General features: G+C 37.6%; 1 long non-coding RNA gene across 3 annotated transcripts in view; it reads right to left on the reverse strand.

Moving 5' to 3' along the window:
- Positions 1 to 25,721, reverse strand: part of LOC138761161 (uncharacterized) — a 149,172-nt gene that overhangs the window by 115,904 nt on the left and 7,547 nt on the right. For 2 of the 3 annotated variants that reach the window (XR_011356147.1, XR_011356149.1), the window contains exon 2: positions 6,780 to 6,883. The exons of the other annotated variant lie outside the window; for it this stretch is intronic. This is a non-coding gene — a long non-coding RNA (uncharacterized lncRNA). The remainder of the gene's footprint in view (positions 1 to 6,779; positions 6,884 to 25,721) is intronic. 3 annotated transcript variants of the gene reach the window in all.

Here is a 25,721-nt window from a genome sequence, read left to right on the forward strand (position 1 = left end):
GAAGGTTGGATTGTTTCATCTTTGCTGCTTACCCCTGGACAGCCTGACGTCGTTTTCAATGTTGCAATGATATGGACCTTTGAAAAGGGCCAAAGGACTGGCATCTACTGCTATTCTAATACACAAGGCTATAAGGAAGTATACTCAATGTACAAGTAGTGGAGTGGGTCACAAGGAAGTTGGCTTGCTGACACCATCCAGAGACCCAGCACACTTTGAGCCATTCACTCTTGGTCAATGATGCAGGGTAAAGGAACAGAAAGACCACTGGTCAGTGTAACAATGGGCTAAATCACATCCAATAAATATTGGAAATGTCAAGAAAACATTCTGTTCAAATTCTTCCTGGTGTGATACTGCACAATAGTTTATCATAATGGTCTGTGTGTTGCTGCTGTCTGTTGAAGACATTGGCTCAGGCAAACATGTAGAAACACTCTCACACTACTTGTAGGTGTGACATGCGCACCAGATTCATTTCTTTTTTTGAAGCCTTAGTCTCAGCCATGTAGAATTGTAACTGTGTGGTTCTCTTCCTCCAAGGTACTGCAACGTAGTCACAGACACAATTATATTGTTCTTGATGCATATAAAAGCGCCGTTTCTTTGAAAATGTACAATGATACTGAAAAATCATCTAAGATTTGACCATTCTTTATCAATGTTTCCATGCCAGCACAACCTGAACTTCTCAAATTTGTCCTCTGGTTATTAGTCTGTTTGGTTTAATGCCTCCTCCGGTGGCTTCAGGGAATCCAGTAATTGTCGTAATTTTCTTGCTGTCTTTCCAAGATGTTAATTGTATACCATTTTTCCTCCAGAGAAACAAAGGAGAATGCTGCAGACTGTGCATGGCATGTTTTACATTATGTTAGGCATAACAACATCATGAGAAACATTGAGTTGTTGAGCACAGAAAACGATCATACAGCCCATCAGGCCTTTTTCCCCATTTAAACTAATGCAATTTGCCCTCGTAAGGTCTATTATTTTCTGACTTATTTATTTAAATGTTTCTTAAATAGTGATTGTATCTGATTGCAGCACTTCCTCTAGCAGCTTAGCTTGACATCAACCACTCTGTGTAAAAAAAAAACAATCTTTCCCTTCAACACCCCTTTAAAAAAGATTCCTCTTACCTTTAACATAATTTCCTATTGTTTTTGATAAGATTATCATGGTAACATTATTCCCTATGTATACCTCATTATTTTATATGCCTCTAAGATAACCCCTCAACCTCCTTTACTCCAGGGAAAACAACCCCAGCTGATCTCATCTCTCTCCATTATTAGTTTTCCAATCCAAGTGAATGTTCTCAGCACTCTTGGCAGTGCAATCATAGCTTCCTTTAGTGTAGCAACCAGAATGGCACACAATACTCCAGGTGTGGCCTAACTGGTGTTTTGTGAAGTTGCAACATACTATCCCAATTTTTATATTCTCTCCCAGAATCTATGAAGGAAAACATGCCATATGCATTCTTCACCACCAACATTGCCATTTTAAGGAAATGATGGTATTGAATCCCAAATTCTCTCTGTTAATCAACATTCCTTAGCACCCTACAATTTAAAAGTTTAGATTTATTGTCAAAGAATGCACATCACATACAACCCTGAGGTTCTTTTTCCTGTGGGCCAGGCAGAATTTCTACTTATCGGTTGGGCAAAAAATTGTAATCAAGATACATATACAAATGAGAGAAAAGTAAAGAAGAAGGAAGTGCAAACAAACTGTGCAATGCAGAAAATAAATATTCAATAATAAATAATGTGCAAAATAAGAGTCCTTAAATGAGCCTCTGATTGAGTTTGTCATTTAAGAGTCTGATGGTGGAGGGGTAACAACTGTTACTGAACCTGGGGGTATGTCTTGTGGCAGCGATACCTCTTTCCTGATGGCAGCAGCGAGAACAGAGCATTCCCTGGCTGTTGTGGATCCTTGATAATTGCTGCTGCTCTCGCTGGCAGCATTCCATGTAGATTTTCTCAATGGTGGGGAGAGTTTTGCCTGTGATGTAATGTGCAGGGCTTTCTGCTCAGAGGTATTGGTGCTTGCATACCAGGCCATGATGCAGCCTGTCAGCACGCTTTCCACTATGTATCTGTAGAATGTTACCAAACATTCACAAACTCCTGAGAAAGTACAGGCACTGACGTGCTTAATTTACGATGACAGGAAAATCCCTCCAAAATAGTGACTCCCAGGTATTTAAATGTACTGACCCTCTCCACCTCTGATCTTCTAATGATCATTGGAGCCACACCTCTGGTTTTCCCTTCTTAAAGTCCACAATTGGTTTTGATGACGTTGTGGCAATGCTCCAGACTTATGACCCTCTGACTAAATAAATTTTTCTGCATCTCTATTTTAGCCGTCATGTTCTAGAATCCCCTACCATGGGAAGCATCCTTGCCGCATCTTCTCTGTCCAGGCCTTTCAGCATTCGAAATGCCTCTTGAGGTACCCCCTCATCCAAGAGCCAAATATCGTTCCTCATATATTAACCTTTTAATTCCTGGTATCATTCTAGTAAATCCTCTCTCAACTTTCTCCAATGTTAGCATGTCTTCTCTCAAATAAGATGCCCAAAACTGTACACAGTACTCCAAGTGAGGTTTCACTAGTGCTTTATAGTCTCAACATTACATCCCTATTCTTGTATGCTATCCCTCTAGAAATGGATGCCAACATTGCATTTACCCTCTTCACCACTGACAATTTGGAGGTCAATTTTTAGGGTCTCCTTCATTAGGACTCCCAAATCCCTTTGCAACTTAGAATTTTTCATTTTATCCCCATCTAAAAAAAGTCTGTCCATCTATTTCTTCTTCCAAAGTGCATGTCTGTACACTTTATGACATTGTATTTCACCTGTCACCTCTTTGCCCATTCTCCTAATCTATCCAAGTCTCCCTGGTAGTAAATGGGCAAGGATTTCTAGAGACAGGCCTGGTTAAAGTCACTGAATATGATTTTTAGGGTGTCTTGTTGGGCCTTGTTTACTGACCACATCATACTATTCCACAAATGCCTGTTTGTAATCAGGATCGGGAGGGATATACTCTCTGGTGAGAAACACTGATGAAAATTCTCAGGGTAGAAAGAAGGCTTTGCATTTAATCGCGATTACCTCTAAGGCCGTGGATCAGGAGGATGACATGCCCCCAATGTCTGTGCACCAGGCTTACACCACGCACCCCCCACCCCCCGCTTTGCCAGAATTTGAGTCCGTGAATGGTGAAACCTTCTGGTTGGAACACAGCATCCGGTGCATACTCTGTTAGCCAGGTCTCAGTGAAGCAAACAAATGAGATTTGTCTCACCTCTCTGTGATAAAGTAGCCCTTCCCTGATATCATCAATTTTACTTTACATGTCTTACTCCTATTTGAATTCCTAAAATGAATCACCTTGCATTTGCTAGATTCAGTTCCATCTGGTAATGCTCTTCCCAACTTTTTTTTTTAAATGATATCCAGCTCTGACAATAAAAAAAACCTTCCTTGCTATCCATACTGCCACCAAATTTTGTGTCATTTGTAAATTTGAAAATCGTACTTCCTATATTCACATCCAAAATGTTCATACACAATTAGAAAATACATGGCAATATGAATAACAATTCTTAGCCCTTTGAAACATCTCACTAAGCTGGAAAGCTAAATAAAGACACCATTTTTAACTTGAATATAAAAATAAATTTGTTATCTTGCATAAAAATGTGCAAGTAGCATCAAGAATTTATATTTAAATATTCCTCCTTAGCAGAGAGTGCATTCTTTATTTATACTTCCCTTTTATCTTTTCTCCACTGGTCTCATTTAAAGACCCCTCCCATCAAAGCTGCTAAATAGCATTTGCTTCTGACTTCTTCAGCTGCCTCATCTAGGGAATTTCATGTTAAGCCAACCTTCAAAATTTATTTCTCCTGTAACTACTTCAACACCTCATACTATCAAATCACAGTTCTTCCAGAAGTGTATCCTTTGCCTGCACTGTCAATTTCAAAGTGCTCAGACCTCCTACCAAAGCTGCCACATGGATCCCATGCCCTGTTATCTTCATTAAAAATTGAAGATAAACTGATATATAGTGGCAAAAATCCCAGATCATCATATGATAAACATGCAGGTTCATTCATCCAAAATCAGGAGCACGTATAATACAAGAAGCCTTGCATAGAAAATATTATGATTGTTCTGTATGCTACTGACTTCACCATTCTTTGCTAGATCTGTCATGATTCGAAACAATGGTTGGGACCTAATTTCACTTGACAAGATTGATCTTGGAATGCAAAAGAAAATTGTTGATTTCTTTCCACTCCTGCAAATCATCTTCCCAAACTATCTATTCCATCTCTTCGACCTTCAACCCCAATAAATGTAAGAACATGAATGAACTATGTCAGATATCTCTGGCATTTGTATCTAATTAACACCATCTTCTCCCCTACCAACGCCTTAGCTTTTGAAATTTGAACTCATATACCGTTAAGTAATTTCACCACTCATATTCCTTTTGAATTACCATGTCAGGAGTCCTACCTGTTGATTCTTTAGCACCATTCACATTTAGTAATTAAACATCCTGTTCCATTTTCTTTTCCCATCCCTACCACCAATGCACATGCAGACACATTTTACTGGTCTACTTCTGTTTCCTTTGGTATTGGCACTTTCCCTTTCAAATTTACTATAGTCAAGCCTCTTCTAAAAATACATTATTGAAGGGATGAGAAAGGTTCCAGTAAAATGCACCTCTCTCTTTCTACAATGAACATGACAAAGGTTATCCATCCCTCCACATCCTTCTCAAGCTCCCTGCACTTTTTAACCAGGGTGTCCACCCCATTCTCCCCTACTGCTTCTTCAACGTAGAGTCATACAGCATGGAACAAGCCCTTCAGCACAACTTGTCCATGCCACCAGGTACACACACATTCAGGGTTAGTCTGATTTACCTACATTTAGTCCATATTCTTCTCAGCCCTTTCCATCCATAAATCTGCCCATATGCCTTTAGAATGTCAATATTATGCCACTTCTAGTTTCCTCTAACAGCATGTTCCTGGTACAGGTCACCTTCTGAGTGTTAAAGTCAGCCTCTTAAATCTCTCCCATCTCACCTTAAACCAATGGTCTCAACCATTTTTTTTTAACCACTCACATACCACTTTAAGTAATCCCTTACTAACCACAGAGCACACATAGCATAGGATGCCTCAGGGTGCTCTGTGGTTAGTAGAGGATTACTTTTTCAATATTTTTATTGATTTTATCAAATAAATGTCCATAGGTACATAACAATAAAATATTAATAGATCTTGTATAGCAATACAAATAGTACTGAGACCTAAGTTACATTAAAAAGAAAGATAAAAAGAAAAACACTATGCTAATTATCTAAATCAGTCCCCTCCCTTCAGAGGCTACTGGCTAACATAAATAGTCTACTACTAATAATAAAGGTAAGTATTAAGTTCAAAAACTAGTTAAACTTATAAATTTGAAAATAAGAAAAGAACTCCACAAAGAAACAAAGTTAAAATTTGTTTCAGTCGCGGAACATTTAATTCCACCCCTCCCCCCCCCCCTCCCGCAAGGTCAGACATACCATTATATTGGACAACCACTGATTATTACTGGAAGGGACAGCATCTTTCCATCTCATTAAAGTGGCCCTTCTTGTGATAAGGGAGGTGAGGGTAACTATGAAGCATTGTGAAGCAGTCAGAATTAAACAAGATGGCCCACTTATTCCAAAGAGAGCAGTAAAAGGATTTGGAGTCAAATTAATTTTAAGAACTAAGGTCAAGGTACAAAATACCCCTTCCCAAAAATCGGAAAAGAACATAACCAAAACATATGACCCAGTGTACTTTCTTCAGTTCTACATTTATCACATTTAGAAGAGAGATTAGAATAGATTTTAGCCAATTGAACTTTGGAATAGTGGGCCTGGTGTACTACCTTAAATTGTAATAATGAAGGTCAAGCAGAGAGAGGGTGAATGCACTCGCTTCAAAATAGAGTCCCATGTAGTTTCAGAAAACGGCTATTGAAAATCTTGTTCCCATACTTTTTAAATTCTGGCCTTAATGAATTACTTTAAAAATCTAGGGATAGTTCCCTAGTAAGGGGTTACTAAGGTGGTATATGAGTGGGGGGTAAAAAAGGTTGAGAACCACTGCCCTAAACCTATCTCCTCTAGTTCTACTATCGTCTACCATTGTCCAGCTGGGTATGACTGTTCATTCTTATCAGTATAGTCACTCTTGGCAACATCAAAATTATATCAATTTGCATATGTCCACTGACAAATACCTCTCGACTTCTTAATAGTGATTCTAAGTAATCTGAATTGGTTGTCCACATACAACACCAGATAAGCAACAAAAAACTGTTATCCCCCAACTACTGAGAAATCAAAATCATTATAGATAGATTTGATCACAAATTTTGTTTCTCATTTTTTGATACTATTTCTTTCACAGGTGATTAATTCAGAAATGAGCTTAGAATGGCATATCCACAAAAGCTAGACTACCTGGGTGAGTTAGCAGTTCACCTGCTGAAGCTTTCATCTGTATTTTTACCTCTCAAATTGACTATTCCTGTGCACTTTTTGGACTCCCCATGTTTCAGCTTTCACATACACAATCAATAAAATCTCTGCTTAACTTGCAATACATCTATCAAGTCCTGTTTATTTTAAACCCCTGAACCTCAAGATCTATGATAAAATAGCACCTCCATTTAAAAATGCTCTTACCTGTTTTTAAAATCCCTCCAGAGCCTCAACCTGGATGTTTGAGAAGTATGTCATACACCATTGCACAACTTGGGTTCACCAGAGATACGACCTATGATACGGTTCTTTTTCAGGTCAGGGGTGTGGAAAAAAAGAGACATAAGCCCTGTTATTTTAAGCCAATTAGATAATGTACAGTGAGTGGAAATGAGACAATAATCTGCCATGTCAGAATATTGCATCACGTTTCATAATTCCTCATAATTTAGGAGGTCGCCTTTTGGCCAGAGTCTGTGCCATTTGTCAAGTCCCATTTTATCACTTATTTCCCTGTAATCTATTTGTTCTCACATGCCTTAATTTGAACCTTTCTGCACCATAAACATGATATTTCTTTGGCTTGGCTTCGCGGACGAAGATTTATGGAGGGGGTAAAAAGTCCACGTCAGCTGCAGGCTCGTTTGTGGCTGACCAGTCCGATGCGGGACAGGCAGACACGATTGCAGCGGTTGCAAGGGAAAATTGGTTGGTTGGGGTTGGGTGTTGGGTTTTTCCTCCTTTGCCTTTTGTCAGTGAGGTGGGCTCTGCGGTCTTCTTCAAAGGAGGCTGCTGCCCGCCAAACTGTGAGGCGCCAAGATGCACGGTTTGAGGCGTTATCAGCCCACTGGCGGTGGTCAATGTGGCAGGCACCAAGAGATTTCTTTAGGCAGTCCTTGTACCTTTTCTTTGGTGCACCTCTGTCACGGTGGCCAGTGGAGAGCTCGCCATATAATACGATCTTGGGAAGGCGATGGTCCTCCATTCTGGAGACGTGACCCATCCAGCGCAGCTGGATCTTCAGCATACTTAACACATAAAATACCCAGAATCTTATTGAGCTAATTTAAAACTATGTTTTGATCTATTTTTAAAATTCTATTTTCAAATTTCACTATGGTTTGATACCTTTAATTCTTTTGAGTAATGTCAATACAGATTTTTTAAAAGACCTCGTTAGCAGCTGATCATTTTTACTAATACTGTACAACTTTTGTCTATTGACAAAATGTTATCAACTTCACCTGGGTTTGCAAAGTGCAGAATATCACAATTTGAGCAGATGCAGATTCATAATAACCAAATGATTACAAATCTGCAGCAAATTACTCCGACAAATTCTTTTCAGTTATGAGCAATGGTGTAACCTCTGCTTCAGGTAGTCTTTCTAGGTCATAGCAAGAACAAAATTGTACAGGTTAAATGGTTAGCATTTTAGCATATCCTCAGAGTATGATCAGATTGAAGGAACAAACTTCATATGTGCAACGAATGGATCAAAAATAATTTTGTTGAACTTGGCTTCTGGGGACAGACATATAAAACAGATCAAAAACAAATCAAGTTTTTCTTTATTTATGATACAGTATATGACTTGGAGGGCAACTTCCACAAGTGATGTTTCCATGCTTTTGTTGCCCTTGGATTTGGAAGGTGCTGTCTCACGAGTCTTTGTGCAGTGCATTCAGCAAATGGTTCAACTGTTCTGACTGTGCATCTGTGGGTGGTGGAATGAGTGAATGGTTGTGGATTAGGTGCCTGTCAAACAAGCTTATGTTCTGCAATGGTGTCAAGCTTTTTGTGTTATTGAAATTGCACTCATCCCGAGACAGATACGGGACAGGTTTTAGGGAGTTAGGAGGCAAGATACTCATTCTAAGCCTCTTACCTTGGGTGGGGGGGGAGGGAGGATCAAGTGATGACAGTAATGAATCAAGTAGCGTGAACAATGGCTGATCATTTAGAGCATTGGAAAGAGCTACCACTAACACTGATAGGAAGGATAAACTGTATTAAAATGAACATTTTTCCAAGGATACTATACTTATTTCAGGCATTGCCAATACAACTGACAGAAAAATTCTTCAAAGAGTTAAAGAAAATAATAAGGAAATTTTTATGGAGAGGGGGGAAACCGAGGATAGCACTAGATAAATTAACAGAATGGTATAAACAAGGAGGCTTACAATTGCCAAACTTCAAAAATTATTATAGAGCCGCACAATTAAGGTACCTATCAGATTTTTATCAAACAAGGGAAAAACCAGACTGGACGAGACTAGAATTAGATAAAATAGGGGAAAAGATACCTGAACACATATTATATAAATGGGACGAAAAATTGGTACAACATAGAACTTCTCCAGTATTACACCATCTCCTCAATATATGGAAGAAGATTCATGTAGAAAGAAATAAAACAAATTATCAAATACCAAAACTAATATTGACGCAAAATAAGCTACTCCCCTTTACAATAGACAACCTTTCCTTTAGAAAATGGGAAAAAAAAGGGATTAAAAGAATAGAAAATTGTTTTTCAGGAAGTAGATTCTTATCCTTTGAACAAATGAGAGATAAGTACAATATAACTGGAGATACAGCGCTGGCATATTACCAACTGAGATCCTACTTGAAAGATAAATTAGGAAGCAATTTGAGTTTACCAGAGGGAAGTAACCTTGAATATGTGATTACAGATACAATGTTAATCAAAAGATTTATAACAAATATGTATATTAAACTGCAAGAAAAGGAGAATGAGGAAACAAATGGTAAAACTAAACAAAAATGGGAACAAGATTTAAATATAAAGATAAAAAAGGAAACATGGGAGAAATTATGTTCTGGAACGATGAGAAATACAATAAATACGAGGCTGCGTATGATACAATATAATTGGTTACACAGACTATACATTACACCGCAAAAGTTAAATAAATGGGACCCAACAGTATCTGATAGATGTTTTCGATGTAAAAAAGAAAGGGGAACAACAATTCATGCAATCTGGACATGTGAGAGAGTAGAAAAATTTTGGGATGATCTCAATCAGATATTAAATAAAATAACAGAAAACAATATACCAAAGAATCCAGAGATCTTTCTCCTAAGTAACATAAAAAATAAAGAATTTGGAATTGACTTGGAAGATGCACAAAAAAGATTTGTTAAGATAGCCCTAGCCGTAGCAAAAAAATGTATTATGTCAACCTGGAAATTGGAAGATAATTTGAAAATACAGCAATGGTATATAGAAATGAATAAATGTATTCCATTAGAAAAAATAACATATAGTTTAAGAAATAATATTGAAATATTCGAACAAGTATGGGAGCCTTACATTAAATACAACAGCAAAAACCTACCGGGGACAAACATTACCTAAGTTGATGGAAGGAGAAGGAAAGAAAAGAATGGACTCTGTAGAATTTCTGGTGTATTTTTGTTGAATGACAACATTGTCTGACTGAATTAATGCAACCTAGATTGTATACCTAAAATGGATGAGAGGGGGGGGGTGGGGGGGTGGCTTGGGAGGAGGGAGGGGGGGGGGGAGAAAAAGTCACTGTAAATGTGTGAAAAAGAAAAAGTGTATATCATGGCTATTGTGATTTATGGTGTGAAAAATAAAAAATTTTAAAAAAAAACAATGGCTGATCATTCACTCAGCCTTTGACTGAAGATTTTTGCAAATGTTTCAGCTTTCTCTTTTGTACTGATCCTCCCCATCATTAAGAATAGAGATAATTGTGGAGCCTGGAGTAAAACATAAAGTCTGCAGATGTCACGACTGGAGTAAAAACACAATGCTGGAGAAACTCAGCAGGTCAAACACCGTACTTTATACAGCAAAGATAAAAATACATAACCAATGTTTCAGGCCTGATCAAGGAATGAGCAAAATGTCAGCAGGTGGCTGAATAAAATGGTTGGGGAGGGGCACAGCCCTGCAGGCAAGAGGGATAAGAGAGGGAAGGAAAACAAGGGAAGTGGGATGGCTCAGTGAATAGAGATGGATGGGGTGAAGAGCTGGAGGAAAGGAGATAGCGCAATGGGGAAGAGAGGGAGAATAGGGAGTGGTCTACCAGAAACCAGGTTGGAGAGTACCCATTCTGAATATTAGGTGTTGCTTCTCCAATTTAGAGGTGGCCTTGGTTTGGCAGTGCTTGAAGCAATGGACAGACATTTCAGCATGGAAGTGCACAACTGGAAAGACTGGCCACTGGGAGATCTCTATCATTGAGCAAAGGTGCTCAGTGAAGTGATCTCCCAGTCTGCATCCAGTCCTTCCATAATAGAGAAGGCCACAGCACGAGCATGGGATGCAATAGATGACACCTGCAGATTCACAAATGAAGCGTTCCTTCACTTGGCAGGATTGTTTGGGGCCCCGAATGGTGGTGAGGAAGGAGTTGTTGGCGCAAGTGTGGCACTTCCTGTGTTGCATGGAAAGGTGCCAAGGGGATGATTTAGTGGTAAGGGATGTGGATGAAGGAGTTGCAGAGGAGCGGTCCCTACTGAAGGCAGCAAGAGGAGAAGGGAAGATGTGTCTGGTGGTGGGATCATGCTGTAGGTTATGGAAATTGCAGAGGATAATTTCACCTATCGCAGCAACATGTCTACGCCAGATGCTATCGCACTGGGTCTACACAAAGCCCTGGAACACCTGGACAGCAAATATACATACATCAGGATGCTAGACATTAATTACAGTTTGGCATTTAATACCATCATCCCCTCAAAATTTATCAGCAAACTTCATTACCTGGGACTTAGCTCTCCAACATATAATTAGATCCTGGATTTCCTCACCCCTAGACCACAATCAGTGAGGATTGATAAGAACATCGCCTTCAGAATCTCCACCAGTAGCAGAGCACCACAGGGCTGTGTCCTTAACCCACTCCCACCGCTCTACTCGCTAGTGTGATGAATATGCTATGATCAATCTTTAGTTTAATGTTCAACTATATACATCTCAGTGCATGTATCTGTAAATGCAATGTTACCTCTGTAACATCAAGATCTATACATCTTAGTAAAGTGAATTATGTGTGGACAGGGTCACACACAGGTAACACACACATTTACAGATACATCATTTCACTCAGAGAGAGAGGTCATTTTGGAGTCACCAAGTGTGGAAAAACAAGATCATAATGGAACTGAAGCAGGTCTTAATTGATTCCAGGACAATGAATGTGTTGGCAACTGTTCAATTAACCAAGTTCTTCTTTGAGTGGAGTCATACCACTGAAACCTCTTGGACACAGATGAGGTCAGGGGTTTTTTGTGGATGTGAAGTGATAATTTGGAGAAATGAAACTGAAACAGTGGAATGATTTCAGAGAACTGGAGAGAGACACACTTTGGAATCTGAAGAGATTGACCATCCTGTGAAAGACACAGGGGTGAAACAGTAGTCTATGGAGAGAGAGGGAGATGCTGTTCTGCATTGTATTATCCTTATCATAGGAGATTGTCTTGGGTAAACTTATACCTCTCATTTTGATCGTTTTAGATTGGTCACAGTGTTCGAGCTACTGAAAGAAAATAGACACACACACCGAGAACAGTTCAGTTGATACAAGGCTTTATTACTAAATCTAAAGCTGAATTCACACTACAAAATACAATTCCTTCCCAATTATACTTATCAACGCCTGGATTGGTCCCAACTGCCGAAGCGAGGCAACGACTGCACACTTGCATAGGTTGTCTGGGCGCCGGTAGCAGTTTCTCCACCTTCCTCGACCAGGACCTTAGCTGGACTCTTGAAGTTCTTCTTCTTGCTGAGAGATGTTGCCACCTCTTGGAGAGTCTCAAACTTCAGCAGTGGGACCATGGCTTATACTACCCAAAAGTTGTTTACTTCAGATCATATCTCTTTGAACAAATGATTTAATTATTTTCAAGGTCTCCTGACAGTCTGCAACCAACAAAAGACAACTGCATCTCTGGGCCTCATGGTGGAAGTTGGATAATGTCTACTGATTCATATGCATCCCTGGGCCCCATGGTAGAATTTAGGTGTGTCTACTAATTCATATGCAACAAGCAGATTCTCAGCCTTGGCTGCAAAAGTAAAAAACGCGGTTTAAATCTTCCATTACAGAGATACTCAAAATAAATGATTTTGAAGTAACTAAGACCACTTTGCTCTTGATTAAGAAATAAATCATCGTGAAGACCACAGATCCGTAACCCTAACAAGATAGGGGGAAACTTATGAAAACAATTATATGAAGAATATCTCTCTGAAAGATAACTCATCAATACTCATGAATTTAAAAGGATCTAAAGACATGGTTTAGAAGTGCTTCATAATTACTTCTGAACTGTGATTTAAAAATCATTAAGCATCACAGAATGTTTGATGTTGAAGTTTAAAATTGACTTTTCAGATTCAAACTCAAATTAATGGTTTGGATTTTAACATACATATCTACATTTGCGCATACTGGGAATGAAGTTTAGAGATAAGAAAGAAATGTTATGTTATTAATAATTTAATAAAATCTATTATTTTTAATTTACTATTGCCTGGTGCATTTGCCATTGCTGTTCCTTTGTTAGTACTAATAAAATTTTGTTAGTTTGTAGCACTATACACCTATGACTGTGTGACTCAGTATGAAACCACCACCTACAAATATGCTAACGATACCATGGTAGTGGTTATATAAAAAGAGGCGATGAGTCAGCATACAAGAGGGAGATTGAAAACTTGGTTGAATGGTGCAACCATGCCCTTATTGTCACCAAAACTAAGGAGCTGATTGTCGACTCCAGGAAGGGAAAACCAGAGGTGTGCGATCCAGTGATCACTCGGGGATCAGAGGTGAAGATGGTGAGCAAATTTAAGTCCTTGGGAGTCACTACCTCAGATGAACCCAACACATATATGGCATCATGAAGAAAGCATGCCAGTGCCTCCACTTCCTCAGGTGTTTGCAGAGATTTGGTGTGACATTGGAAACACTGGCAAATTTCTACAGACGTGTGGTGGAAAGTATGCTGACTGGCTGCATCACTGTCTGGTATGGGGGGGCAACAATACCGCTAAGCATAAAGCCCTCCAGAAAGTAGTGGACAGCCCAGGACACCACAGGTAAAACCCTCCCCACCATCGAGAACATCTACAGGGAACGCTGCTGTTGGAGAGTAGCAGCAATCATCAAGGATCCACACCACCCAGCACTTGCTCTGTTTTCACTGCTACCATCAGGAAAGAGTTATAGGTGCCAGAAGGCCTTCCACCACCATATTCAGGAACTGTAGCTGCCCCTCCAACATCAGGTTCCTTAACAATAAACTCAATCAGGAATTTATTTAAGGACTCTTATTTTTGCACTTATTTGAATTTTCTTTCTATTGTATTGCACAGTTCGTCATATTTTTTATTTGTTTACATGCGTACGTTGAGTCTTTTTTTGCACTGCCGATAAATGGAAATTCTGCCTCGTCTGCAGGAAAGATCATCTCAGGGTTTTACATGCTATCATGTATGTACTTTGACAATAAATCTGAAATTTGATATGTTGGATGCGGAGGCTGGTAGCGTGGAAGGTGAGGACAAGGGGAATCCAGTTTTGTTGTGTCTGTGGGCACAGGGGGCAAGGCAGATGTGCAGGAAATGAAGAACATGCTAATAAGGGCTGAGTTGATGGTGGTGAGGGGTAGCCATGTTTTTTTTTTTAAGGGGGAGGATATTCCAAATGATTTCGACTTGAAGACCTCATCTTGGGAGTAGATACGGAGATGGAGGAATTGAGAGAAAGGAATAGAATCCTTACAGGGACTAGGTGTGACAGGATGTTGTTGAGGTAGCTGTGGGAGTTGGTAGGTTTGTAAAAATGTCTGCAGATTGTTTGTCTCTTGAGATGGATACAGAGAGATCAAGAAAGGGGAGAGTGTCACTGGCGATGGAACAAGTGAATATGCGATTGGGGTGAAAGTTAACAGCAAAGTGAATAAAGATGACAAGCTCATCATGAGGAAGAACCAATGTAGTTGCTAATGTAGTGGAGAAAGAGTTGAGGAACCTTGCCCTTGTAGACTTGAGGCATGGTTGGATCCACAAAGCCAACAAAAAGACAGGCACAGCTAGGACCCATGCAGGTACCCATGGCTACCTCTTTGACTTGCAGAAAGTTGGAGTCTAAGGAGAAATTGAGGGTGAGAACAAGTTCTGCCAGGGAGAGGAGGGTGATAATGGATAAGGACTGGGATGATTTGTAATTAATTGTGGATCCTGTTCTTCGAGTGAATTGTTTAATTCTGTTTATCACATGCTATTTGTGTTGTTCAGCTTGCAAACAGTGCTGTCTTGTGGCTTCACTTGGTTGATTCCTCATTCTGAGATTCCAGAATCATAATTTAGTCATGAACAAGTCATGAAATTCATTGTTTTGCGGCAGCATCACAGTGCAAACGTTTTTATAAACCACCTTACAAAAATAAATAAAAATAGTGCATGAAAAGTCAAAGCAAGGCAGTGTCATTGGTTCATTGATCATTCAGGGTGCTGAATATGCCTGGTGATGCTCCTGCAATACGCTCCTGACCTTTTAATTGAACCAAATGTAATACCCTAATTTGATGGTGGAGCAAAGAATGTGTCAGAACATGAGGATATAGATTATTTTCATTTTAATTTAAGCCTCTTTTCCACTGGCACTCTGTCCCAGGAATTAACTGGGAATTTACTGGGACAGGCTGCCAGTGGAAAAGGAACATTGGCATCAGATGACACAATTTCATGTCAGGGGTTAACCACCTCAACTGCTACTCACATCCCTGGTGTGCTAATATAACCAGCAGAAAAGGGACAGCAGAAAGTCACCTGTTTCCAGTTGAAGGTAGAACACTCCGATCCCCGGTGATGTGTGTGTTCAGGGGGAAAAGCAATTAGTGTCCCAGTTAAAGGTGGAAATGGCACAAAGGGCTTCCTATCCCAGGAGACTGCACAGCCAATTAACTGGGATGCCAGTGGAAAAGAGGCTTTAGAGATACTTTCCAGCCCCGCCACTCAATCATGTGACCAATTTACACACCAACCTTGCAAGTCTTTAGAAGATGAGAAAACCCACAGAGTCATGGAAATAATGTACAAATTCCTTAAAGACAGTGTTGACTGACCATCATGCAAATCATGCTACCCAATATGATGAGAAAATTCTACTGATGATGGCCAGCTCTTGGATACAAAATCCAGAGTTACAAGATCTATTGTCCAATTTAGTACAGTGGTAGCATCACACAACATCATGAAGTGGATTTTTAGCTCCACAGGGGCTAGGCAGCGGCAGATGCATCTTTAACAGACAAGGAAGGTTTCCCCCCTTATTGGTTCCCTCATCATCTGTCACAAATTCAGTCAAGCAGCAATATCCTTTAGCATTCAGCCAGTAGTGAGGTTATCAAGCCACTCTTGGTAATGAACAATGAAGCCACCCAACCAGAGTACATTTTTCCCCTTTACCACAATTCAATTCAAATCTTTTTTAAAAATTATTTTATAATTTTTTATTTTTCACACTGTGAACCATATCAACCAAAATGCATACAAACATTTCCCTCTTAAATATACACTGTGGCATTTTCTCCCTTTATTTTTCCCCCCACCTTCCCTACCCCCTTCCCACCCCCCTCCAAAACCAATAAACATTCAACACATACAATAAAATCATTAAACAATGTTATCACACAATGAAAAATAAACAAGAAAAATGTGTCATCTACTTTTATACACTGGATTAAGTAATTTTGTCTTCTTATCATTTTAGGGGGTGGAGGTCCGAGGCAAGCCCTTTCTGTTATGTTCCATGTATGGTTCCCAAATTTGTTCAAATAATGTGACTTTATTATTTTTTTAATTATTTTATTTTTTCCAATGGAATACATTTATTCATTTCCATGTACCATTGCTGTACTCTCAGGCTCTCTTCCGATTTCCAAGTTGACATTATACATTTTTTTGCTACAGCTAAGGCTATCATAATAAATCTTTTTTGCGCTTCATCCAGTTTGAGGCCTAATTCTTTACTTCTTATATTACTTAGAAGAAAGATCTCTGGATTTTTTGGTATGTTGTTTTTTGTGATTTTATTTAATATCTGATTTAGATCTTCCCAAAACTTTTTCACTTTCTCACATGCCCAAATTGCATGTACTATTGTTCCCATTTCCTTCTTACAGCGAAAACATCTATCTGATAATGATGGATCCCATTTTTTTTTTTTTTTAAAAACTTTTGGGGTGTGATATATAACCTGTGTAACCAGTTATACTGTATCATGCGTAACCTTGTGTTTATTATATTCTTCATAGTTCCAGAACATAACTTTTCCCATGTTTCATTTTTTAATCTTTACATTTAAATCTTTTCCCACTTTTGTTTGGGTTTATAGCTTATTTCACCATTTTCCTTCTCTTGCACCTTAATGTACATGTTCGTTATAAATCTTTTAATTATTGTGTCTGTAATCACATATTCAAAGCTGCTTCCTTCTGGTAATCTGTCTGTTTCCCAATTTATCCTTTAAGTAGGCTTTCAGTTGATGCAAACATTGTACCATGAGTTATTCCATATTTGTACTTCATTTGTTCAAATGTTAATAAATTATTTCCCAAAAAACATTTTTCTATTCTTTTAATTCCTTTTCTCTCCCACTCTCTAAAGGAAAGGTTATCAATTGTAAAAGGGATTAGCTGATTTTGAGTCAATAATAATTTTGGTATTTGGTAATTTGATTTTTTCCTTTCTAAGTGAATCTTCTTCCATATATTGAGTACATGATGCAATACTGGTGAGCTTGTATATCGTACCAGCTTTTCATCCCACATAAAGTATATGTTCCGGTACCTTTTCCCCTATTTTATCGAGCTCTTTCTTAGTCCAATCTGGTTTTTCCATTGTCTAATAAAAATCTGATAAATACCTTAATTGTGCGGCTCTATAATAATTTTTAAAGTTTGGTAACTACAAACCACCTTGGTTGAACCTCTCTGTTAATTTATCTAATGCTATCCTCTGTTTCCCCCCTTTCCATAAAAATTTCCTTATTATTATCTTTAGTTCATTAAAGAATTTCTCTGTTAAGGGAATTGGTAACGATTGAAGTAAGTATTGTATCCTTGGGAAGACATTCATTTTAATGCAATTTACCCTCCCTATCAATGTTAGCAGTAATTCTTTCCAATGTTCTAAGTCTTTCTTTATTAGTGGCTGATAATTTAATTTGTACAAGTGGCTTAAATTATTATCTAATCTAATACCTAGGTATCGGATTGCTTGTGTTTGCCATTTAAATGGTGATTCTTTTTTAAATTCTGTATAATCCGCATTACTCATTGGCATCACTTCACTTTTATTTGCATTGATCTTGTACCCCGATATTTCTCCATATTCCTTCAATTTCTTATGTAGTTCTTTTATTGATATTTCTGGTTCTGTTAAGTATACTATGATGTCATCTGCAAATAAATTGATTTTATGCTCCTTCTCCTTTGTTTTAATCCCTTTTATTTTATTTTCTGTTCTTATCAGTTCTGCCAATGGTTCTATTACTAAAGCGATCAGTGAGGGAGATAATGGACATCCCTGCCTAGTAGACATACTTAATTTAAATTGGTTCGATACATATCCATTTACTGTCTCCTTTGCCAATGGTCCATTATATAATGGTTTAATCCAATTAATATTTTTTCTGGTAGATTGAACCTCTTTGAATAAATAATACTTTGAATAAATAATTCCATTCTATCCTGTCAAAGGCTTTTTCTGCATCTAAAGCAACAGCCACTGTTGGCATCTTATTTTCTTGAACTGGACGAATTAAATTAATAAGTTTACAGACATTATCTGCTGTTCGTCTTTTCTTAATAAATCCAGTTTGATCTTGTTTTACTATTTTTGGTACACAGTCAGTTAATCTGTTTGCTAATAATTTTGCTATTATCTTATAATCTGAATTAAGTAGAAATATTGGTCTGTATGATGCTGGTGTTAGTGGATCCTTCCCCGTCTGGTATTACTGTAATTATTGCTGTCTTACATGAATCTGGCAAGTTTTGTGTTTCTCCTATCTGGTTCATTACTTCCAGGAGAGGAGGAATTAACAACTCTTTAAATGTTTTATAGAATTCTATTGGGAATCCATCCTCTCCAGGTGTTTTATTGTTCGGCAGCTTTTTAAATATATCCTGTACTTCCTCTATTTCAAATGTTTTTATCAGTTTGTTTTGTTCCTCTTCTTGCAATTTCAGCAGTTCAATTTTAGCTAAAAACTCTTCTATTTTAGCATCTTTCCCCTCGTTCTCAGTTTGGTATAATTGTTCATAAAATTCCTTAAAGTTCTCATTAATCTCCATTGTAATTTGTTTGTCCTTTTTCCTTGATGCCAATACAGTTCTTTTAGCTTGTTCTGTTTTAAGTTGCCAGGCTAATATTTTGTGTGTTTTTTCTCCTGGTTCATAATACTTCTGCTTTATTTTCATTATGTTCTTCTCCACCTTATCTGTTTGTAATGTTTTGTATTTTATTTTTTTTGTCTGCCAATTCTTTTCTTTTTGTAATATCATCCCTTGTTGCTAGTTCTTTTTCTGTACTTACTATCTCCCTTTCCAACTGTTCTATTTCTCGATCTTAGTCCTTTTTCATCTTGGTTACATAACTTATTATCTGCCCTCTAATGAAGGCTTTCATTGCATCCCATAATATAAATGTGTCTTTCACTGATTCTGTATTTATTTCAAAGTACGTTTTAATTTGACATTCAATAAACTCTCTAAATTCCTGCCTTTTAAGTAGCATGGAGTTTAACCTCCATCTATATGTTCTTGGTGGGATGTCCTCTAGTTCTATTGCTAATAACAGGGGTGAATGATCAGATAGCAATCTAGCTTTATATTCAGTTTTCCCAACTCTGCCTTGAATATGGGCCGACAACAAAAACATATCAAATCCTACAGTTTTATGCCTACTCGAATAATATGAGTATTCCTTTTCTCTTGGGTGCTGCCTCCTCTATATATCCAGAAGTTTCATTTCCTGCATTGATTTAACATAAATTTGGCCACTTTATTTTTTTGCTAGTCTTTTGTCCAGTTTTATCCAACATTGGATCCAAATTAAGGTTAAAATCCCCTCCTATCAATATATTCCCGTGCATATCTACAATCTTCAAAAAAATATCTTGCATAAACTTTTGATCCTCTTCATTAGGTGCATATATATTGAGCAAATTCCAAAATTCTGAATATATCTGACACTTTATCATTACATACCTACCTGCTGGATCTATTATTTCCTCCTCTATTTTGATTGGTACATTTTTATTAATTAATATACCTACACCTCTAGCTTTTGAATTATATGATGCTGCCGTTACGTGTCCTACCCAGTCTCTCTTTAATTTATTATGTTCCACTTCAGTTAGATGCATTTCCTGCACAAATGCTATGTCTATGTTTACTTTTTTCAGTAAATTTAATATCCCCTTCTGTTTAATTTGGTTATGTATTCCATTAATATTTATATTCATATAATTCAACATGGCCATCTCATACCCTGTTTACACCTCATTTCCACTTTCTCACCACCACCATCCCTCTTTTCCCCATTTTCATCTCTCAGTTTTCCCTTTTTAAACTCAACGTACGACAACACATTTAAAACATACAATACTTAAACAACTCCCACATCCAATATTCCCTTAGCCCCAAATGTCCCCTCCCTCTTTGAGGTGCCCCTTATCCCTTGCTGGGCAACTACAACTCCCCTCTCCATTTGGATTACGAACCCGCTCGCAAGTGTCAACTGATTTTGCAGTGACGGTTATTCTCTCCCACTCAACCCCCCAGAAAATTTATTTATTTATTTATTTCACATATAACAAAGCTCACCCTCTTTTTTTCCCCCTTACTTTTCTTCCCTTCTCTTTCCCGTCTTTAGTTCTTACATATACATTATTTTTACATCTTTATATGTATTTTATTGCCGTTCTTCATTCTTGTTACAACTCTTCATCTCTCCTCTGTCCTGCAGGCATTCTGCAAATTCTCATGCTACCTCCAGATCAGAGAACAGTCTGTTTTGCTCCCCAGTGATAAATATTTTAAGCACAGCTGGATGTCTTAACATAAATTTATCACTTTTTCATAGGATCGATTTTACTGTATTAAACTCCTTCCTCTTCTTTAAGAGTTCAAAACTTATGTCTGGGTAAAAAAATATTTTTTGGCCCTAGTATTCCAATGGCTTATTGTCTTCTCTAATTTTATTTCTTGCCCGCTCCAGTATATTTTCTCTTGTTGTACATCTCAAAACTTTCACTAAAACGGATCTTGGTTTTTGATGTATCTGTGGTTTCGGAGCTAGTGTTCTGTGTGCCCTTTCTATTTCCATTCCTTCCTGTATTTCTGTCATTCCCTTATAATCCCTTATTATTCCCTTTGGGATCCATTCTTTTATAATTCCTTCATATCTGTGCTTTTTTCATCTTCCTTTAGACCCACTATTTTTATGTTATTTCACCTCTATAATTTTCCATTATATCCATTTTCTGAGACTAACTTTTTTGTCACTTTCTTCCAATTTTCTTCTTAAGTCATTCACTTTCATTTCTACAGCCGTTTCTCATTCTTCCACATTTTCCAATCTATTCCCTATTTCTGTCATGACCAGCTCTAATCTATTCACTTTTTCTTCTGTACTTTTCATTTCTCTAAATTCTAATGTCAGCCATTCTTTTAATGCTCTCATTTGTTATTGAAAAAAAAACTATCTATATTCTGTCTATCTGTTTTACCTTCTATTTCTCTGTGCAGATCTTGGTCTTCTTCCTCTTCTTCTGTGTCTGCACTTGTGTTTGCGTCTTCTTCTCTTCCTTGTATCTGTGTCTCTTCTGACTTTCCTGATGAGTTGCTTGTCTCACTTTTCTGGGCTTCTTCTTGTTTGGCTTCTTACTGTTGGTCCTCTTCTTCTGGGCTGCTCATCTGTTGGGCCTCCTGCTGCTGCTCTTCTTTCCTTTCACTCCCTTTCCTGTCGCTTTCCTCTTCTTCCAGCTGAGAGCCCTGGTGTCGAGCATCCCACAGCTGGTCGTGCTGTGTTTGTCCGCTCCTCAGCTGAGCCCCCCTCCCATTGGTGTTCTCCTTCTCCTTAGTAAGCGCACTTTTGTTTGGCTCAGAGAGCCATATTTGCAGTCCAGCACTTGGGGGGGGTCACGACTCTGCGGGGTCGTCACCAACCCCGGAGAACGGGTTCTCTTCTCCACGACGTCTCCCTGTTTCTTCATGCAGGTAAGGCCTTCTCCTTTCTCTTCCGGCATCTTTTATTTTTTTCCCCCATTGTTTTTACTTTTTCCTTCTTGGGTGCCATTTTCTTTCTTTTCTCCACAACTTTATCTTTTATTTGTTATGTTTTGTATTTCTTGAACTTTGTATTTTCTTCACTTTATTTCTTCTTTTCTGGAGAGGGCTGGTAATACCCAACCAGCCACTACTCCATCACGTGACTCCTCTATTCAAATCTTTTTAAGATTGTTCCTGACCCCTGTTGATTCGCTATACACAAATGATTTGCAATATTTATGCATGGTGTACAGCAAGATCGGTCTGTTGTTCTGCCTCTTCTGCATGAAACCTTAATTCAGGCAATGTAGATAAGTTTGCAACAAAATGGAGCAATTGAGAAATTATTTTGCTTAAGATAAGAATTAAAATGAGGATATACATTTATATTTCTCAGTGAAAAATTTTGAAATGTGCATTTTTCTTCCCAAGGGTAGAATTTTGTGCTTTCATCTTTTTACAAATGATGAGAAATTATGCTGGAAAATTTCAGTAAAATGTATATAATTATGTCAACTAGAACATGGAGCATTTTAGCCCAGTACAGGCTCTTTAGCCCATGATGTTGTATCCACTATCGAATGAGCAAAGACTTCGTATTATCTCAGAAAATAAGGTGGAAAAATGAGACAACGGAGAGAGGCTGAGAAGTAAAGGGTTTAAACAATTGTACTTTCAGTTATACTGGACATGAAATACAATTGAGAAAAATTGATTATGCTGCTGTACTATCACTGCTAAAATTATGAACTTAAAGGACTAAGCAACTGTAGGAATGCAAATGGATTTTTAAAATTATCCACTGTACAACAATTAAGTCAGTACAAAAAAATAACATGAACAACTGATATTGCATGTGGAGAGTCATTTCAAAAGTTTACATCTTTTATAAACAATTTATTTACTGTTCCAGAGATAATGAACACTTATTTATATAGCAGCATACCACAAAGTAAACAATAATTTAAAAACAACAAATAACACATTGGTATTTCAAAGGATTCCACTTGGAAATAAATGCATTTCTTGATTCTTTCCTACAGATGATCTTCTGACTTCTTACATTTCCATCCTTTTCTCAGTCTCCACAGATGCGACTGGACCTGTGCAGTCACTTTCATCTCCCAGTACCTACTTGTTATAATTTTGCTGTCTGGGGGACCACATTGCACAATATATAGCTATGATGTGTATTATATTAAAAGAGTGCCTACATTTCGTTGGATGAAAAAATTAAAAATACTTTACAAATCCATATCTACTTTTTAGATATGGATCAGAAGAGAACATCAATTGAATTACTTGAATAACTAACAAAGAACAAGTCCCAGTTTGTTTAATTTTCTTGATATGAAAATTTCACACCCCTGACATGCTAAAGAATTGTGACGGTCTTCATTTTATTTTACTGAAGTAGAATTTGTCGAAAAGTAGACAAGAGTATTTTAAATCTCAACCCAAGCGATTTGTATTAGTGGAAAAATGTCTTGTTTCTTCATTCTATTCATAAAACCCAAGGTTCTACCATAATTTTCCCACTTGAAAATGTATTGATTTGCTCTCCAAGTTTAAAGAATATGGATACTGCCACTTCTTCACTGTCACAGCTTAAAAATCCATTTTAAGTGTTCCCTTTCCTTATTCTTCCTCATGCAATGTAGCAATCTATATTTGGAGCATGATTAGCACAACGCTGTAACAGTGCCCCCGACTGGGGTTCTGTAACGAGTTTGTACATTCTCCCCACATCTGCATGGGTTTCCTCTGGGTGCTCCGGTTTCCTCCTAACTTGCAAAATGTATCAGGGTTGGTAGTCAATTGAGTGTAATTGGGTGGCAGGAGCTCATTGGCCAAAAGGGGCCTGTTATTGTGTTGAATGTCTACATTTTAAAAAAAAATTTAAATTTACATTTATCTATATTAAACCTCTTCTGAAATCTGATTAGCTGATCCCAAATTCTATGGACTCTTGAATTCAGTGACTGAATCCTTCACAATTAATTATACAATTAAGTTTCTGTCTTGACTGCATATTTTGATGTTGTAGTCCAACCAAAACTAAATTGCCTTATAGCTCCTGACCACAAAGGAACACTAAATCCTTTGTCTGAAAAATATATCTTAATAACAATACTCTAACTATGCTGCTAGATTAATATTTATGTGGATTAATTTTATTCATGAGCATATCAAATGCCTCATGACATTTCATGTACACAAACATTGCACACCTTGATCAATAAATTATTTTCTCTCATAGTTTCTATTAGCATTTACTTGCCTCATACAAATGTGACTTTACCCAATTATAGTAAATTATTTGTATTCACATATACTCCTGCCCTTCACATATGAAGCACAAGAACTAAATGCAAGTTGCACTTTTAACAGTCTTACTTTATACAAGGCAAACATTTTGTTTGCTTTGCTATTACTGGGTATAAATATTGTCTTAATCCTCTGGATTTAGCATTACTGAATCCTCAGCGTCATCCTATTACAAAGTTCCATCTTTCAGGGATCCTTATTCAAGTCAATGATTTACTGCTTTGTATCATAGATTATTATATTTAAAGCATTTTGATTTGATCACTTACTCTCCTCCTGCAACTTCCATTAATAAAACAGGCTCAAATAGTGAAGGTTGATTATCCAACTTCGACCTTTTCGGGTCAAAATGTAATTGATGTACCAAAGTTGATACTCTTTTGCACAAAATTTTACAATATTGTGTTGGAGGTGTGATTAATGGGAGGTAATTCACTTAAACAATTAATATCAAATACACACTCATTGCTGATGCTCTACAAAAACTTCCAAAGTTAGAGTACCACATTGATGCAGAATCTTGAGAGGGTGGAGTCAAAGAGCTGAATAATACAAATGATACAAGAAAAGAAAGAGATGACTGCTATAATCAAATCCCACAGATAGGGTGAAGAGTAAGGGAAATAGATTGCTCTTGGTCACATTGGATTTCATTCATGACCAACCAAGGTAGAGTCATGAGCTGAACTCCATGCATGACGAACTATGGAGGGATAAAGAACCAAGCTCTTCATCTCTGATTACAACCTATTACAACCAATTACTAAAAGGATCTATTTGGATGCCAAAATGACACAGAATGGCCAAGGATTGCATTTGGAAATGGAATAACCTGTTCAGATTCAGGAAGACACTGCGAACGCAAAGAATGACCAAATGAGATATCAGCTGGTGTTTGTGCAATTATGCCATACAAAGAGTCTATACTTCCAGAGATGCAAATATTAAATGGGAAGAAATGAGTGGATGCACAAGTATTTTAAGATAGAAAGTCAAATCCATGTGATAAATATTATGAATCAACAATACGTGGGAGAATAACTGTGGTTGAGATAGGTAATCTAGTAAATATAATATAGTAATGATATAGTAAATATAGCATTGTTCTGATTTTGCAATAAATGAATGTTTGTAGAAGTGGGGATTACTTAAAAGGTTTGAAAAATGTTAAATTGTATCATACCATGCCCTCCATAATGTTTGAGGAAAATACACTTTTCCTTTATTTGCCCCCATGATCCATTGTTTTCAATTTGTAATCAAACAAATTAAAGTGCACATTCCAGATTTTATTCAAGGTTATTTGAATACATTTTGTTTGATCATGCAAAAATTCCAGTCTCCTCATCTGGGACATAGTAATGGTATGTTTATTAAAGTAGTCATATTGAGTACTTTGTTGCATATCCCTTGCATGCAAGGACTGCTTGAAGTCTGTGGTTCATGGACATTATCAGGTGC

This window comes from Narcine bancroftii, chromosome 4 (assembly GCF_036971445.1).
Source record: "Narcine bancroftii isolate sNarBan1 chromosome 4, sNarBan1.hap1, whole genome shotgun sequence".
Lineage (NCBI taxonomy): Eukaryota > Metazoa > Chordata > Chondrichthyes > Torpediniformes > Narcinidae > Narcine > Narcine bancroftii.